The sequence below is a fragment of the Rutidosis leptorrhynchoides genome, chromosome 6, assembly GCF_046630445.1.
Source record: "Rutidosis leptorrhynchoides isolate AG116_Rl617_1_P2 chromosome 6, CSIRO_AGI_Rlap_v1, whole genome shotgun sequence".
NCBI lineage: Eukaryota > Viridiplantae > Streptophyta > Magnoliopsida > Asterales > Asteraceae > Rutidosis > Rutidosis leptorrhynchoides.
Genome location: NC_092338.1, coordinates 159,702,863 through 159,722,243, shown reverse-complemented (window position 1 = coordinate 159,722,243; position 19,381 = coordinate 159,702,863). Strand labels below are relative to the sequence as shown.

The 19,381-nt window shown below is 34.0% G+C and overlaps 1 long non-coding RNA gene across 1 annotated transcript; it reads left to right on the top strand.

Annotated features, from left to right (window-relative positions):
- The first annotated feature begins 1,877 nt into the window (after nucleotides 1-1,877).
- On the top strand, nucleotides 1,878-3,247 carry LOC139855363 (uncharacterized). The gene is made up of 3 exons (XR_011761402.1): nucleotides 1,878-2,735; nucleotides 2,822-2,894; nucleotides 2,989-3,247. It is a non-coding gene; the product is annotated as an uncharacterized lncRNA (long non-coding RNA).
- Nucleotides 3,248-19,381: the final 16,134 nt, after the last annotated feature.

Genomic DNA, 19,381 nt, shown 5'->3' with positions numbered 1-19,381 from the left:
ATGGAAGCGATTCACATAGTTAGAAGCCTTATGGAGAAGTGTAGGGAAAAACAAAAGAACCTACATATGGCATTCTTAGACTTGGAAAAAGCTTATGATTGTGTCCCGCGTGAGCTGATTTGGAAGACTCTTAATGTTAGGGGTGTCCCAAGTAGATATATAAGATCTATTAGAGATATGTACGAGGGGGCGAAGACTCGTGTACGCACGACAGTAGGAAACACTGAGTTTTTCCCTGTTGAGGTAGGTCTATATCAGGGATCTGCCCTTAGCCCTTATCTTTTCGCTTTGATCCTAGACGAGTTGACTCATAGGATACAAGACAACATCCCATGGTGCCTGATTTTTGCCGACGATATTGTATTAGTTTCGGATTCCCAGGATGAGCTTAACAGAAGGCTTGAGCAATGGAGGATCGCCTTAGAATCAAATGGCCTACGGATTAGCAGACTTAAATCGGAGTACCTTAGATGTGATTTCAAGACGAGTGAAGAGGAACACGACGATATAGTGGATATCCGAATTGGGGATCAGATTTTACCCCCGCAAGGGTCCTTTAGATATTTAGGCTCGATGCTTCACAATTCGGGAAGGATAGAGAGGACGTGACGCATCGTATACGTGTAGGATGGTTGAAGTGGAGGGCTGCGAAAGGGGTGTTGTGCGACAAGAAGGTCCCCCTTAAGCTGAAAGGGAAATTCTTCAAGGTGGCAATCAGACCAGCCATGTTGTACGGATCGGAGTGTTGGCCAATGACGAAGGCCCAAGAGAGGAGAATGGAGGTGGCAGAAATGAGGATGCTTAGATGGACGTGTGGTAAGACCATGCTAGATATGATACCAAATGGAGTTTTTAGGGAGAAATTGAAAGTTGAGAACATCATCAACAAACTTAGGGAAGGACGACTTAGATGGTTTGGGCATGTCAGGAGGCGCCCACTTTTAGCCCCGGTTAGGAGAGTCGAGACCCTCGCCTTTGGCGGCGTAAGGAGAAGGGGTAGACCTAGACGTAGGATGGAGGATAGATTGAAGCTGGACATGAAAGAGCTTCTACTGACGGAGGACATGACTTCTGATAGGAGCCTGTGGAGGAGTAGAATTAGAATAATTGAGTAAGTTTTTTTTTTTTTTTTTTTTAATGTTTTTATTACATTTATTGTACAACTACATATATAACTATAACTAGTTATTCTATAGTTACACTATTTATACCCCTCCACATAGTATATATGCACATGTATCTATTTATATGTATTTAGGCTATATATATGTACCGTTGCATATGTGTGTATCTATATATGTATCTATGTATATAAGTAACATGTATTGGTGTATGTATGCTTGTCTGTCTTGGTCCTGTACCTAGGTATATACATCTACAAATTTATCTATACATATACACATATCTATATATGTATCTATGTATCTAAGTAACATGTACTGGTGTATGTATGCTTGTCTGTCTTGTTTCTGTACCTAGGTATATATATTTATGAATTTATCTATATGTATATATGTTTAAGCATGGGTTTTTATCCATGCTTATGTGTGGTGCGTGTGTGTGTATATATATATATATATATATATATATATATATATATATATATATATATATATATATATATATATATATATATATATATATATTTTGTTTGTCTGTATGTCTACTTGAATTTAAATGGTTTTGTGCTCTATATGATTCATGCTATTTGCTCTATTGTTGTGCAATACTGCTATATTATATATATATATATATATATATATATATATATATATATATATATATATATATATATATATATATATATATATATATATATATTTTGTTTGTCTGTATGTCTACTTGAATTTAAATGGTTTTGTGCTCTATATGATTCATGCTATTTGCCCTATTGTTGTGCAATACTGCTATATGTGTTCCATTTTTGGTTACTGTGTTTGGTTGCATCTTGCTAGGCGCACATAACTCTTACAGGTACATATCTTTTGCCCTATCTATTTCGTTTTTATGAGCACTTCTGGCCAGAGGTCCTTTTTGGAAGCAATCTCTTTTGCTCTAGAGTAGAGGTAGGGACGACCTTATCTAGGCGCGGGTTCTATACCCGCGGGTGGAGTAGTGACTTCCTTCTAATCTAGGGTACGAGGAATGATTGTCTACACCCACCTCTCCCATACCCCACTTTTGTGGGATTGAGTATTGTTGTTGTTGTTGTTGTTGTTGTTGAGTTTTGTATGTGATGGTTATCTTTTAAATGAACCTGCCCGATTTAAAGGAACTGTAGCAAGTCATAGAGGGGATGAGTTGCTACTTGCTAGATCTATAAGTCCCAATTTGGAACTTATGTAACAATTTGCAACTTATCTTGCATTTATAGGTGAACACGCACTATTAGCTATGAAGTGTTGCAAATTTTAGACATCATGTGTTCACAGTTACTTCTAGACAGGTTGTTTTATACCTCTCTCTTTTTTTTTTAGTCTATTAGCTATGAAGGGTTGCTTCAAACCACCCACATGAAATGCATAATACGAGTAACAATTTGCAAATATGTAACTTTGACTTTTTATTATACCTACTAAAAAGGAAACTATAGACTTCGAAAGTTTGACTATTTATATGCATAGATCATTGTTAAATGAGCTCCCGCTAACCCATTTACTTGATGTAGTGGATTAGGTAATATAGTGGCGTACATCTGGGCTCCTGCTAAATGAGCTGACTACCAGTTTCTAAGTGTTAGTTGTGTTTATATTCATTACCAATTATAAAATATTTGTTTTTATGCAAATGTATTTGTATTGTTCGCTAAGATATTTGACAGTGTAATGTAGGAATTGATGGAACAGAGGCAATTTGATGCCTATATAATGTTGTGGCGTTACTTTTATTTCATGGTTGGCACAATAGTACCATTTTGATGTTTAATTTTTTTATTGAGTTATAGTACTTTTAATGCTCACTTTAGATTGTTTTGTTGTTGTTGTGCAGGTCTATATGGTAGGAAGTTGGCCAAGTATGTTTATGTCACCAGGAGGCCAACTAAGATTCACTCACTATAACATGCACCTCTCATGAATGGGGCTAAGAGAAAGAAGAATTAGTGGACCAAAATAGTGATGTTAAAAACTGATGTTAGTTATTAAGCATGTCAACTAAATCATATCATTGATGTTAAAAATTGCAGATAGATCCCCCTTGTACGATTTCGTAGTTGATCAAGCTAATGTAAATAAGCTAATAGCAAGATTCCTGATTGCTCTACAAATTCTTAAATTGTATATTTGCTTATCATTTTATTATTCTTTCTTATATGTCATTGTGTATCATATCATATAATCAAATAAAAGATACATATATTTTTTAAAATGTATAACTTCATTGTAATTTTAAAATCTATAACTTCATTATAGATATTTTTTTAAAAATCCATTGAATTCACGGGTCTTTAACTAGTATTATGTAAAAGATAATGAAAAAAAACACGCGAATGCGCGGGTTATAAACTAGTTAGTATTAAAAGGGTCATAAAACATATCAATACATACACAAGTATCGAATTGATTTTGACCTTTTAAGAATATTGATATTTCCACCATTAAATTCGATAAGTCCACTATTATTATGCATTATGAGTAAATTTATAAATTTAATGGTGAAAATATACATCCTTTATTTTTTGCTCTATTTTTCTCTACTGATTAGGGGTGGTCAGTATTTGGTTTGAAACCGTGAAACCCGAAAACCAAACCAGAAAAAACCAAACCGAATTTGAAAAACGATTTTCGGATCAAGTCAAACCGAAACCAAATTTAAATTCGGTTTTCGGTTCGGTTTTCGGTTTTGAAAATTCTGAATTCGGTTTAACCGAAAAACGAATTCAAAATTTTTATATATTTAATTTGTATATTTATGTTTTAATTTCATTATAATTTAGGATCCAATCAATAAAATATGTTCTCACATATATGAAGATTTCGTAGCTCACATTATAATTATGTTACTCAAATTTTTATGTTCTTCTTCTTAATAACAGAAGCAGTAAACGTCATAATTAAACTGTAAATATTAAAAAATAATCGAATTCTTGATAATTTAATAGTACGTCATTGTTTTAAGATATAAATAACTAAGACATCAGTAACGTCACAATTAAACTACCATCGTTCTCAGTTTTTTCATAATATTCGGTTTTAACCGAAAACCGAACCGAATCCGTTCGGTTCGATTTTAACTTTGAATTCGGTTTTCGATTCGGTTTTCGGTTTTGCCTAATAAAAATTAAAAACCGAATACACCGAACCGAATAAACCGAACAAACCGAAAACCGAACCGATGAACACCCCTACACTACTGATAACAAAGTTAATGGGCCCATAGTGTTTTTCTTCTACTAAAACTTTCAAAAGCTACATAAAGGAAATGATCAATATATGAATTACAACCAATTATTCATGTAAGAGAACAATTACACTAAACAAAATCCAACACATACTGTTGAAGTAAATGAACATCAAAACAATGTGCCACTGCATTCATACCAAAATCCAACACTGTCCAAGTAAATCTATGTCAAATCAATGTGCAACTGCAATCATATCAAAATACATCTCTTCCCAATCCAGTTCAGCATCCATAACCTCTCCAGAATAGCATCCATATATATCCATGAATATCAAACACTCCTTGTTCATACTCTGTAATCGCATCTTTGATCTCACCTTTAATCCATTCCTTCATAGCTTTGTTCCTTGATTCCTTTTCATAATACCTGCTCGTGCGGTCTCTTAACTACCCTCTAATCATACCATCAGTCCTCTGATATTCTTCTGCAGGTCGAATTTCTTGTATAATTGGCCCAAAAGAACAATATTCCTCGCTAACCAACGCTTCTTGAAAATCCCCTTTTATACCTAGATAATCTTTAATCTCCCCTTTTAGCAGTTTAACGTCCAAACACTTGCACGATATTTCTTCTCTGCAAAATCAAGCAACTGTTTATAAAACTATTATGAATACTGCAACTTACTTTAGCATATTGACTGCGCGCTTACGATCATTAAGAAACTGCTGCAACTGTATAACCAGAAAAAAGTCAGAATGCGCTATTTTAAAAGGGTACCAAAGACTACAAACAATTTTGAAAATTATATGTTTTGATTTAATTATTACTACCTTCAAATTCTACATTGCTTCTTGTTTTAGTCTCTTTGAATCTTCTTTCAACTTTTCCATTTGTTGATTTTGGTAAGAAAATGATTTTACACTCAGACTTTTCCTTATCAGCTGCTTTCTTTTTCATAGCTGCAGAAGTTAATCTATGCTCCAGTGATTTACGCATCTAATTAAGAAAAAATTTCAAATCGTTACAATCACAATACAAGTACTAATTGACCCACATTTATTCAAAAAAAGTAATACCTGAGCAAGATCAGTAATGTGTTCATCCCCTCTTTTTATCACTCCCGAAACACAAAGTTGCAGCTCATTCATTTCAGTAGCTAAAGCAGCCTTTTGGGTATATACTTCTCTAGATTTCTGCATAGACCGAAAAATAAGTTCAAACCAAATAAAAGTAAAATCTAACATGTTCAATCAGTTCCAACCACAAATTATATCCAATTTTCATCATAATATGAGTTATAAACATGCAAAAATGCTGATAGAAATTCATACTTATAACCATGGTTGCAAAAATCGCTATTCGGGGATTAATCGGTCGGGACTTTGGAAGGATTAATCGACAATTCGGGGATTAGTCGGAGATTAATCGGATTGTACTGTATACATTTAAATATTAAATTTTAAAAATTATGTGTGTAACCATAGAAAAAAACCATAAATATAAAGATAACTTCTAACATAATTGTCTAAAATTGTTCATTTTGATTCAAAACTATGAAATTCTAGTTTAAATTCATGTTAAAATGTTAACCATTTTTTACTTTGACTGACTTTGATTACCAAGTTCGATTTTGATCCATCAATTGACGTTGACCATTTAATTAAACGGATTTTTGAAAATCGGAACGGATTGCTCCTAAAAATGATTAATCGAAGATTAATCGGCGAGTAATCGGGTTTTTTACAACACTGCTTATAACTGTAGGGTAACAGGGACTAATATTTGCAAGCATTCAAAAACATAACATTGTGCATATACTTAAACGTGTTCATATAATTTAATACCAAATCATTTGCTTCTTTTGCAATCTGTTGTGCCCTTTTGAGTTCATCCACCTTAGCAAGAACATACAACCTGTACTTATCAGCAGCCTCCTTCGCTTTTTCTGCTGCTTTCTCTTTAGATTCCACTTCTCTCATTAAGCTCTTGATCAAATCCATGTTCGAAACAATATTTTCCTGCAAAGAAAACTCATTGATTAGAATTATCACGTAAATCAATCGAGTATTGGTCACGTATTCTTCAAAATTCATATAAATAGAACGTTAAACAGCCGTTTAACTACTGAAAACATTTCAAGACTAATATTTGATGTAAATAAACATCAGTAGTGATTCAAACTAGGGCAGATTAATCAAATTGATCATTTAATGACAAAATTAATATAATAATCTTAAATTAATTGATATACCTTCTTATTTCTAGCATCTTGAGTAGAAATATCAATTAGTTCAGTGCTGGAAATTTGGCCTGAACTGTCATTATCAGTATTTTTCGATACCAAACCGGTTACAGGATCATAATATTCAACTTCCATCTGCTGATTTCTGCCTTTCTTCTGAACACATCAAAAACCACAATCATTAATCTACAAAATTATTTTTCATTAAAGCCTAAAATGATATTTTACATAATGAATATTGTATCGATCAATCAATACATTATACAAACAAATGTATATGTATATATACTATACACCGAGAAAAGCTAAAAAACCAGCAATATACATAAACTTGAAATAAACTAGTATTCAAAATTTAAGGAAATATATTAAAATAGCTTCAAAATAAGTCTTCTCTACAACCCGACTTTTTGACCCGAACCCGGTGTTAACAACCCGGTATCATGCATAATTCTTTCGCATATTTATTGCAAATACATGTGAATTTTGTCAATTTTGTAAAGAAGAAACAACATTGTTTTGAAATCTATTGAACATTTATCGATCATTAACAAACATAGTGAATAATTAACGAAGATAAATACTGAATAATCACTATTTCGAATAGAAACGTACCTTCATTGATCGCTTTAACACTTTGTAAATGAAAATACAGTAAGAAAACTTTGAATCGAATTATTAGGGTTTTCGTTCCGAATGTGAAGCAATGTGTTTATAAGAAGGGTTCAAAATATATATATTTGGATTTGGATTATTATTCGTATTGTTAGAGTAGGTTGAGTCGGTTTAAAATCAAAACAGAAAATAGTTGGAAGAATCAACAACAAATAACAACAATACCAGATCCCACTTTTTGTGGTAATCATTCCTCGTACCTAGATTGAAGGAAGTAGCTACTCTACCCCGTGAGTATAGAACTAGATAACGTCGTCCCTCCCTCTACTTTAAAGCAAAAGAGATTGCTTCTAAAAAGGACCTCCGGCCAGAAGTGCTCATAAAAATGAAATAAATAGGGCAAAAGATACGTACCTGTAAGAGTTACGTGCACCTAGCAAGATGCAACCAAACACAGTAACTAAAAAAAGAACACATATAGCAGTATTGCACAACAGTAGGGCAATTATAAAGTTGGAAGAATCTGATTCATTTACTTATTCGTTGGAAGAATCTGATTCAATTATAAAGTTTATGATTATGGCAAAAAGGGCCCCTTGATTTTAAAGTATTTTACTTTGCACCCTAGGTTTACTAATCGTAATCATTTACTTATTCGTTCATTTGAATGGAGTAATTAACTCGCAAACCTTTTGATCTTTTCTTTTCCTATACAATACTTAAATTCAAATTTGTTTTATATTGTTACTAGCTTAATGCCCGTGAATTCGCGGGATTTTTTAGGGATGAATAAAGAAAGGAACTGTCAGAATAATTATATTTTATATAGTATTTGTTAGATTGTTAAGAAACCAAAACAGATCAGTAGTAGTGTTGAATTATTGACAATAAAGCAATCAAATTATAATCCGAAAAAACAAATAACACAAAGAAACCCATAATATTGGAAAAAAAGTTTAGTTTGTAGTTAATTTTTTGGTCGACTTTTCCACATATTACTCCATGATTGTAATCTCTTAACATGTTGATGAATTGCATAGAGAGCGAAAGCTGATTGTTTTAGTACAAATATACTCTGAATCTCTTTCAATAAAAGAGTGTAATCTATCCGCCTGCAAGAAAATTTTAAAATAAATAGCATTAGAACATTCGATGATCCCGAAGCGTGAACTTGTTACCATCTTCATTCGACATGTCCATTTCCTCTTCATCCCTAAGCACATACGAATCCTTAACCTTCTTCGCCTTTTTCGCCTTGTTCTTACCATTCTTGACACAGGGATCCAACGTTCGAATGGAAGCGGCATGATCTTGAAGAGAAGAGACAACCGCATTTGTGACAACATTTAGTGCATCATCATTATCATGAACCCGAACCGACGAATTAGGACAAGCATCTTCATCAAAAGATACAAACTTCAAGCTCGACCCGTCAATGCCTCTTGTCTGCTCTCCTACAACACCATCTTCGGCAGTTAACTCGTCGACTGCATCACCATTTACTTGAACAGTTTCATGACCAACATCTGAATCCACAACTTCTAATGCAACTTGCACCTTGTCAACTTGTTTTTCATAAAAAGGATGTCCCGTTATAACAATCTGGTTCGAAATAGTAATGAGATCCGAAGGAAAAACATCATTCAACCAATTATCATCCACAATCGCTGGATTATGTTGTCTAGTACCACTTAATTGGAGTAATTAAATGGGCTTATGGGCCACTTGAAATAAAAATCATAATTAGTACTCTATAAAGTTATCTTTAGTTACAAAGACATAACAAATCATAATTAGTCCTCTATAAAGTTATCTTTAGTTACAAAGACATAACAATCAGTTGAGACACTTGTGTAATAACATGTACAAAATACAAACTTAACTTATTTGGTTGGCACGAGACAACAACATTATTTGCAAGCACAATAATTACTCAAGCACTTTATCTTTGATTCCGGAAGTTCTCTGCCCACAATATCAAATTAGCAACAAAAAAACCTTTTGTAAATCTTCATGTTTTTTCCATATATAAGTACACACATTCGATAAGCTCATGTCAGGTGTCCACCAACCTGGATAACATCATATTGATTAGATTATTACTATTTTAACCACCAAACTGACTGAGTATATGCATCAGGATGTATTTTTGCAGCATACTTAATGAAGTTCATTTTTAAGTATTTTACAAACTCAAGTTGTCCTATATGGATTACACTCATCTATTTGTTTGGTGGTTATTTGGTACAGATTACTTTCTGTAATACAGAACATTTAGCTGCGGAAATAGTATAGGTGTATCCATTCAATGTATAACAAAATCTAGTACAGTTAGAGCTCTTTTTGTACTCTGATGGAACATATTTCGAGTCTTCTAACCGACACATTTTACCTTGGCTACTGATATGAGTGCAGGGATAAAGGGGAATTGATAGGGTAGGCAAACACAAATCATGAAATTTTATTTATACAACTGGAAATGAAGCATTAAAATCCACAAAATTTAAACCCTAACAGGTTAGGGGTATCGACAATGTTAAGCTTAAATTAAGCTCATACGAGCATAAACAATAACACGAAAAACCAAATCAAACAACCCCATTCCTTCCCCACCATAGAAATCAAAAAGAAAAAGGACAACATGCATGATTCATCCACCAAAATAGAAGTAAATAACATGATCTAATAACATTTACTGAGAACTATACCAATGATTATTGACACAAATGCTATTCCCAATATGACCTTAACGTTTGTCCCAATAACTCATCAGTAGCTTGAACTTGTGTGGTTGAGGATGAAGGTGTGGGTTCCACATTTTTCTTGCGCTTCGATGGTGTGGTGAGGTTTGATCCAAAGTCCCTTAATTGTACATCTTTTGAAGTGTTCCTAGTGATCTGGAATTACAATATCAATACACCAAGTCCAGTTTTAACATTTGAAAAAATATAGCCCTACTAATAGATTCTCATATTGACTATTTTGTTAATCGATTATTAACAATGTGTTCCAACCCAAGTAGAAACTTCATTTTTTTCTTTATTAATTCATCAAAAATCAAATTATCTTCGTCGATTATCATCATACCTGAGTTTTTTTTGGATTCTTCATATGAAAATCTACTTGAGATAAAGCTAATCTAAATTCTCAAACACTCTGTTCAATCGATTCATGTACCTGAAATGTGACCGAATACGTGACAGAGTGTCAAAATGGGCTTGGGTCAGATTAAATATTTAGAAAGAACAGAATGAGTTACCTCAAGTAGATGTTGCACCACAACACATATGAAATGATCTCTTGAGTTGCAAACCATAAACTATTTGAGAACATGAACACATCAAACATGTAACTAAACAATAATCACATTTTAATATACCGAATTATATTATTACCAGCCGTAACAATCATAAAACTAATCAACAACACTCACCTTTTCACTAGCAACACAAATTGAATCTGATGCACCAAACATTTGACCCATTCGACCCAATACTTACAAGTTACAACCTTTATTTCCTACATATATACCTAGATCTTTTGTTAAAACCTCAGTTGGACTATTTGTTAAAATGTATCGCATGTTGGCCATGCACTATACCCTAATTGATCTCCTAGATATACAGTATATCACAAAATAGTCTGATTATTAAATAAATCTATGCAAAACAACACACTAATTATTGATTTACCTAATACCTAATTTCAATGGTAATAGAAAGCAAGATTTGATTTGGTAACACAAAGTCACATATCTTTGAGGTCTTTATTATTTTATATGCTTACTTCATTCAATTTTTTCTTCATTTATTTTCTGTCATTCTAAGGGTCTTCCAGCAAAGCCTTAAAATTGCTTGCTGAGTTGGAACTTGTATTTTGAAAATAACTAAACAAGGATAGTAAATGGCCTGCACTTTTGTTTATCACAAGCAAACAGTTTATATTTATGAATGAGGTTCACAAGAAAGAACTCTTCAAAAGAAGGTACAACATTTGTTATCAATTGAGAGCTTCATTTGAGATCTTCTTGTGATCATTACCTGCATATGCCTAGTTTTGTCGATCTTCTTTCCTTTTTCTTTTTTGCTGATATGGTTGTGTCGTCAGCAGCTGAATATGTATGTAAAAGTGTTAGTTTCAAATATGTTCACTGCGTACTATAAAAAAAATTCATACTAACCCAATTATTCCAGACAATGTGGACCTTTACATTAATCTTCCGGTGACCAAATCTTTAGTCAAAAGTTCATGTTTTAAAGCTAAACCAATTGAAAGTTGAATACAATTCACAACTTTGAATATACACGTACCCTGGAAGCATTGACAACAAATATCTGAGAAAGGAGATGCCTACAGTCTTGAGATATGTGAACGTAATCTGGGATCCTGTATTACACAACCATTATTCGCTGTCAAACGTAAAAGCTGAAACAAATTTCAATTTCAACGTATAAAGGAAAAATTATTAAATTCAAAAATTTAAGCTTACTTGAATAGTCTGCCTAAAATTCTTGGTCTTCAAAAGGGTATGCTCCCACGAGCATCACGTAAAAACCAGACATCACGCAAAATAGAATTTGACATAAACCAAAAGTCACAAGCATACACATATAAAAGATAACAATCCAAATACCTCCAAAGACAGTTAACGAAACAAAATACAAACTGCATATCTATAGTTGAGATAAGTAAGAAACTAATCATAATTAATATTATCAAGGGAAAAGTATATGAAAATGCATTGAACTTTCACCAAATTCCTATTGCATGCATTCAACTTTCAAATCTCCTATTGTATGCATTTAACTTTCTAAATTGTCCTATTGTATGTATTTAACCTGTTATAATATGTATCTTCTATTAGATATTTACATTATTAGTCCCCCATGTATATAAATTCTAATTTCATTGGTCCCTTCATTATCATCATCCATTCATCTTCATCTTTTATCTTAAATTGGTCAAATTATCCTCGTTAACTCGATGAACAAGTACATATATCCATTTCGTTTTACAAATGGGTTTTACAAATGGGTTTTACCAATTTTAGATTACTGCTACAAAAACAAATAATTAATCATCATCATCATCATCATCATCATCATCTTATGAACTTTCGTTTCTACAAATGGGTTTTGAAATCATCGTGATTGGTTTTCAAGATCTAGTACAAATGGGTTTTGCAGGTTAAATTATATAAAGTCACCTACACATCTTAGGTTTCCACCTCGACAAACTCGAACTAGATCTAGATCTGACGTCAAATTAATCACCATCTTCGTCATCTAAAAATAACAAGATCTGGGTTTGAAGGCGGTATCAAGATGAAGGAAACAAGATCTAAAAAGAACAAGCTCTGGAAGGAATCCTAGATCTGAACGGAATCGTTTGAACTTTCCGGTGACAGTTGTGTTGGGGTGAAAACCAAAGTCCCACATCGGTCATGGGACAAAACAAATATATGTATATAAGTCTAAGGGGAAGTCCCTCTATCACCAATTGGTTTTAGAAAAGGATGGAATCTTGGGCTTATATTGCAGGACATTGTGTTTGGGCTATACGATCCTTACAAATGGTATCAGAGCTAGGCTATAGCCTCGTTGTGGTGGACATCGCAGTGGGCGTACCCCTGAGCGCACGCAGCGACGTGGCGCGACCCTGGCACGAAGAGTTGATCCTGGAAGCCTTGTATCGAAATCTCCCTGCCCTCCCACCAGGTTGAGAGTTTCGAGTTGGCGGCGGTAAAGGTTGGATCTGGACTATCGTTAGAGGGGAGGCCCAGATGGACTTGGGTTTGAGGGGATCTTCGTTCATCCGATTCACCACAGCGTGTAGTTTGTGGCTGTGAGCATAATCATAGCTCCCGAAGATGATGTTGATTCTTCTATGGACATTATCACCTTACAAATAATTTTTCAGCACAAACGGGGTTGAATTGTAGAAAACAAAGATCACCGTTACGTCCAGAACGGTTGAAAATGGTGGAATAGACACTTCGCGGCTTAAATTCCACTTATGGGACAAAATTATAATTTTCTAAACTTTCAGAGACTAAGAATGAATTTCTGAAAATTTCAGGGACCAAATTGTAAAATTTCAGAATTGCTACAGTACTGCTACAGTACTGCTACAGGAACTTGCTACAGTGCCGCCAGCTGCTACAGGACTGCTACAGTTGAAATGTCCCGTTCTTATTGATTAAAAACGTTCCTTATTAATTGATTTCGTTGCGAGGTTTTGACCTCTATATGAGATGTTTTTCAAAGACTGCATTCATTTTTAAAACAAACCATAACCTTTATTTCATAAATAAAGGTTTAAAAAGCTTTACGTAGATTATCAAATAATGATAATCTAAAATATCCTGTTTACACACGACCATTACATAATGGTTTACAATACAAATATGTTACATCGAAATCAGTTTCTTGAATGCAGTTTTTACACAATATCATACAAACATGGACTCCAAATCTTGTCCTTATTTTAGTATGCAACAGCGAAAGCTCTTAGTATTCACCTGAGAATAAACATGCTTTAAACGTCAACAAAAATGTTGGTGAGTTATAGGTTTAACCTATATATATCAAATCGTAACAATAGACCACAAGATTTCATATTTCAATACACATCCCATACATAGAGATAAAAATCATTCATATGGTGAACACCTGGTAACCGACATTAACAAGATGCATATATATAAGAATATCCCCATCATTCCGGGACACCCTTCGGATATGATATAAATTTCAAAGTACTAAAGCATCTGGTACTTTGGATGGGGTTTGTTAGGCCCAATAGATCTATCTTTAGGATTCGCGTCAATTAGGGTGTCTGTTCCCTAATTCTTAGATTACCAGACTTAATAAAAAGGGGCATATTCGATTTCGATAATTCAACCATAGAATGTAGTTTCACGTACTTGTGTCTATTTTGTAAATCATTTATAAAACCTGCATGTATTCTCATCCCAAAAATATTAGATTTTAAAAGTGGGACTATAACTCACTTTCACAGATTTTTACTTCGTCGGGAAGTAAGACTTGGCCACTGGTTGATTCACGAACCTATAACAATATATACATATATATCAAAGTATGTTCAAAATATATTTACAACACTTTTAATATATTTTGATGTTTTAAGTTTATTAAGTCAGCTGTCCTCGTTAGTAACCTACAACTAGTTGTCCACAGTTAGATGTACAGAAATAAATCGATAAATATTATCTTGAATCAATCCACGACCCAGTGTATACGTATCTCAGTATTGATCACAACTCAAACTATATATATTTTGGAATCAACCTCAACCCTGTATAGCTAACTCCAACATTCACATATAGAGTGTCTATGGTTGTTCCGAAATATATATAGATGTGTCGACATGATAGGTCGAAACATTGTATACGTGTCTATGGTATCTCAAGATTACATAATATACAATACAAGTTGATTAAGTTATGGTTGGAATAGATTTGTTACCAATTTTCACGTAGCTAAAATGAGAAAAATTATCCAATCTTGTTTTACCCATAACTTCTTCATTTTAAATCCGTTTTGAGTGAATCAAATTGCTATGGTTTCATATTGAACTATATTTTATGAATCTAAACAGAAAAGTATAGGTTTATAGTCGGAAAAATAAGTTACAAGTCGTTTTTGTAAAGGTAGTCATTTCAGTCGAAAGAACGACGTCTAGATGACCATTTTAGAAAACATACTTCCACTTTGAGTTTAATAATAATTTTTGGATATAGTTTCATGTTCATAATAAAAATCATTTTCTCGGAATAACAACTTTAAAATCAAAGTTTATCATAGTTTTTTATTAACTAACCCAAAACAGCCCGCGGTGTTACTACGACAGCGTAAATCCGGTTTTACGGTGTTTTTCGTGTTTCCAGGTTTTAAATCATTAAGTTAGCATATCATATAGATATAGAACATGTGTGTAGTTAATTTTAAAAGTCTAGTTAGAAGGATTAACTTTTGTTTGCGAACAAGTTTAGAATTAACTAAACTATGTTCTAGTGATTACGAGTTTAAACCTTCGAATAAGATAGTTTTATATATATGAATCGAATGATGTTATGAACATCATTACTACCTCAAGTTTAGTAGGTAAACCTACTGGAAGTGACAATAAATGATCTAGCTTCAAAGGATCTTGGATGGCTTGAAAGTTCTTGAAGTAGGATCATGACACAAAAACAAGTTCAAGTAAGATTTTTACTCGAATTAAGATAGTTTATAGTTATAGAAATTGAATCAAAGTTTGAATATGAATATTACCTTGAATAAGAAAGATAACCTACTGTATATAACAAAGGTTTCTTGATCTTAGATGATTACTTGGAATGGATTAGAAAGCTTGGAAGTAAATTAGTAAACTTGAAGGGATTTTTGAAGTGTTCTTGAAGTGTTCTTCCTATGATGATTATAGCTTGATTCTTGAAGTGATTTTTGATGAAGATGATGATTAAATACTGGAAAAATACGTTCATAATAGTGTGTGTGTGTTGAGAGAGAATTAGAAAGAGAATTGGAAGTGAAATGGAGTGAATGATGAGTGGTAATTGGTGAGTGGTGAGTGGGGTTAAAAGGAGTTCTAGTTAGTTGACTAGCTCATGGTAGAAGTTAAAATTGATTAGTCATACATGACATAATCAAGAGTGGAATTCCATGCTAGTTCCTATTGGTATATACTCATAGTAAGTACGTTTTGAAGCTGTGTATAATACGGGTAAGAATACGACTTGAATTCTTGATGAAAGAAAAGAATGGAAAAGTAACTGTAACCATTTTCGTTAAGTATGAGTGTTTTGATATATGTCTTGAAGTCTTCCAAAAGTATTTTAATACATCTAAATACACTACATGTATATACATTTTAACTGAGTCGTTAAGTCATCGTTAGTCGTTACATGTAAGTGTTGTTTTGAAACCTTTAAGTTAACGATCTCAATTAATGTTGTTAACCCATTGTTTATTATATCTAATGAGATGTTAAATTATTATATTATCATGATATTATGATATATTAATATATCTTAATATGATATATATACATTTAAATGTCGTTACAACGATAATCGTTACATATATGTCTCGTTTCGAAATCCTTAAGTTAGTAGTCTTGTTTATATGTATATAACTCATTGTTAATATACTTATGGAGATACTTACTTATCATAATCTCATGTTAACCATATGTATATCCATATATATATCGTCATGTCGTTTTTACAAGTTTTAACGTTCGTGAATCGCCGGTCAACTTGGGTGGTCAATTGTCTATATGAAACATATTTCAATTAATCAAGTCTTAACAAGTTTGATTGCTTAACATGTTGGAAACATTTAATCATGTAAATATCAATCTCAATTAATATATATAAACATGGAAAAGTTCGGGTCACTACAGTACCTACCCGTTAAATAAATTTCGTCCCGAAATTTTAAGCTGTAGAAGGTGTTGACGAATCTTCTGGAAATAGATGCGGGTATTTCTTCTTCATCTAATCTTCACGCTCCCAGGTGAACTCGGGTCCTCTACGAGCATTCCATCGAACCTTAACAATTGGTATCTTGTTTTGCTTAAGTCTTTTAACCTCACGATCCATTATTTCGACGGGTTCTTCGATGAATTGGAGTTTTTCGTTGATTTGGATTTCATCTAACGGAATAGTGAGATCTTCTTTAGCAAAACATTTCTTCAAATTTGAGACGTGGAAAGTGTTATGTACAGTCGCGAGTTGTTGAGGTAACTCAAGTCGGTAAGCTACTGGTCCGACACGATCAATAATCTTGAATGATCCAATATACCTTGGATTTAATTTCCCTCGTTTACCAAATCGAACAACGCCTTTCCAAGGTGCAACTTTAAGCATGACCATCTCTTCAATTTCAAATTCTATATCTTTTCTTTTAATGTCAGCGTAGCTCTTTTGTCGACTTTGGGCGGTTTTCAACCGTTGTTGAATTTGGATGATCTTCTCGGTAGTTTCTTGTATAATCTCTGGACCCGTAATCTGTCTATCCCCCACTTCACTCCAACAAATCGGAGACCTGCACTTTCTACCATAAAGTGCTTCAAACGGCGCCATCTCAATGCTTGAATGGTAGCTGTTATTGTAGGAAAATTTTGCTAATGGTAGATGTCGATCCCAACTGTTTCCGATATCAATAACACATGCTCGTAGCATGTCTTCAAGCGTTTGTATCGTCCTTTCGCTCTGCCCATCAGTTTGTGGATGATAGGCAGTACTCATGTCTAGACGAGTTCCTAATGCTTGCTGTAATGTCTGCCAGAATCTTGAAATAAATTTGCCATCCCTATCAGAGATAATAGAGATTGGTATTCCATGTCTGGAGATGACTTCCTTCAAATACAGTCGTGCTAACTTCTCCATCTTGTCATCTTCTCTTATTGGCAAGAAGTGTGCTGATTTGGTGAGACGATCAACTATTACCCAAATAGTATCAAAACCACTTGCAGTCCTTGGCAATTTAGTGATGAAATCCATGGTAATGTTTTCCCATTTCCATTCCGGGATTTCGGGTTGTTGAAGTAGACCTGATGGTTTTTGATACTCAGCTTTGACCTTAGAACACGTCAAACATTCTCCTACGTATTTAGCAACATCGGCTTTCATACCCGGCCACCAAAAATGTTTCTTGAGATCCTTGTACATCTTCCCCGTTCCAGGATGTATTGAGTATCTGGTTTTATGAGCTTCTCTAAGTACCATTTCTCTCATATCTCCAAATTTTGGTACCCAAATCCTTTCAGCCCTATACCGGGTTCCGTCTTCCCGAATATTAAGATGTTTCTCCGATCCTTTGGGTATTTCATCCTTTAAATTTCCCTCTTTTAAAACTCCTTGTTGCGCCTCCTTTATTTGAGTAGTAAGGTTATTATGAATCATTATATTCATAGATTTTACTCGAATGGGTTCTCTGTCCTTCCTGCTCAAGGCATCGGCTACCACATTTGCCTTCCCCGGGTGGTAACGAATCTCAAAGTCGTAATCATTCAATAATTCAATCCACCTACGCTGCCTCATATTCAGTTGTTTCTGATTAAATATGTGTTGAAGACTTTTGTGGTCGGTATATATAATACTTTTGACCCCATATAAGTAGTGCCTCCAAGTCTTTAATGCAAAAACAACCGCGCCTAATTCCAAATCATGCGTCGTATAATTTTGTTCGTGAATCTTCAATTGTCTAGACGCATAAGCAATCACCTTCGTTCGTTGCATTAATACACAATCGAGACCTTGCTTTGATGCGTCACAATAAATCACAAAATCATCATTCCCTTTAGGCAATGACAATATAGGTGCCGTAGTTAGCTTTTTCTTCAATAACTGAAACGCTTTCTCTTGTTCATCATTCCATTCAAATTTCTTCCCTTTATGCGTTAATGCAGTCAAGGTTTTTGCTATTCTGGAAAAGTCTTGGATGAACCTTCTGTAGTAACCAGCTAGTCCTAAAAACTGGCGCATATGTTTCGGAGTTTTCGGGGTTTCCCACTTTTCAACAGTTTCTATCTTTGCCGGATCCACTTTAATACCTTCTTTGTTCACTATGTGACCGAGGAATTGAACTTCTTCCAACCAAAATGCACACTTTGAAAACTTAGCGTACAATTCTTCCTTCCTCAATACTTCTAACACCTTTCTCAAATGTTCACCGTGTTCTTGGTCATTCTTTGAGTAAATAAGTATGTCATCAATGAAAACAATGACAAACTTGTCAAGGTATGGTCCACACACTCGGTTCATAAGGTCCATGAACACAGCTGGTGCATTAGTTAAACTAAACGGCATGACCATAAACTCGTAATAACCGTAACGTGTTCTGAAAGCAGTCTTTGGAATATCATCTTCTTTCACCCGCATTTGATGATACCCGGAACGTAAGTCAATCTTTGAATAAACAGACGAGCCTTGTAGTTGATCAAATAAGTCGTCGATTCTCGGTAGTGGGTAGCGGTTCTTGATGGTAAGTTTGTTCAACTCTCGGTAGTCGATACACAACCTGAATGTACCATCTTTCTTCTTGACAAACAAAATAGGAGCTCCTCACGGTGATGTGCTTGGTCGAATGAAACCACGCTCTAAAAGTTCTTGTAATTGGCTTTGCAGTTCTTTCATCTCGCTGGGTGCAAGT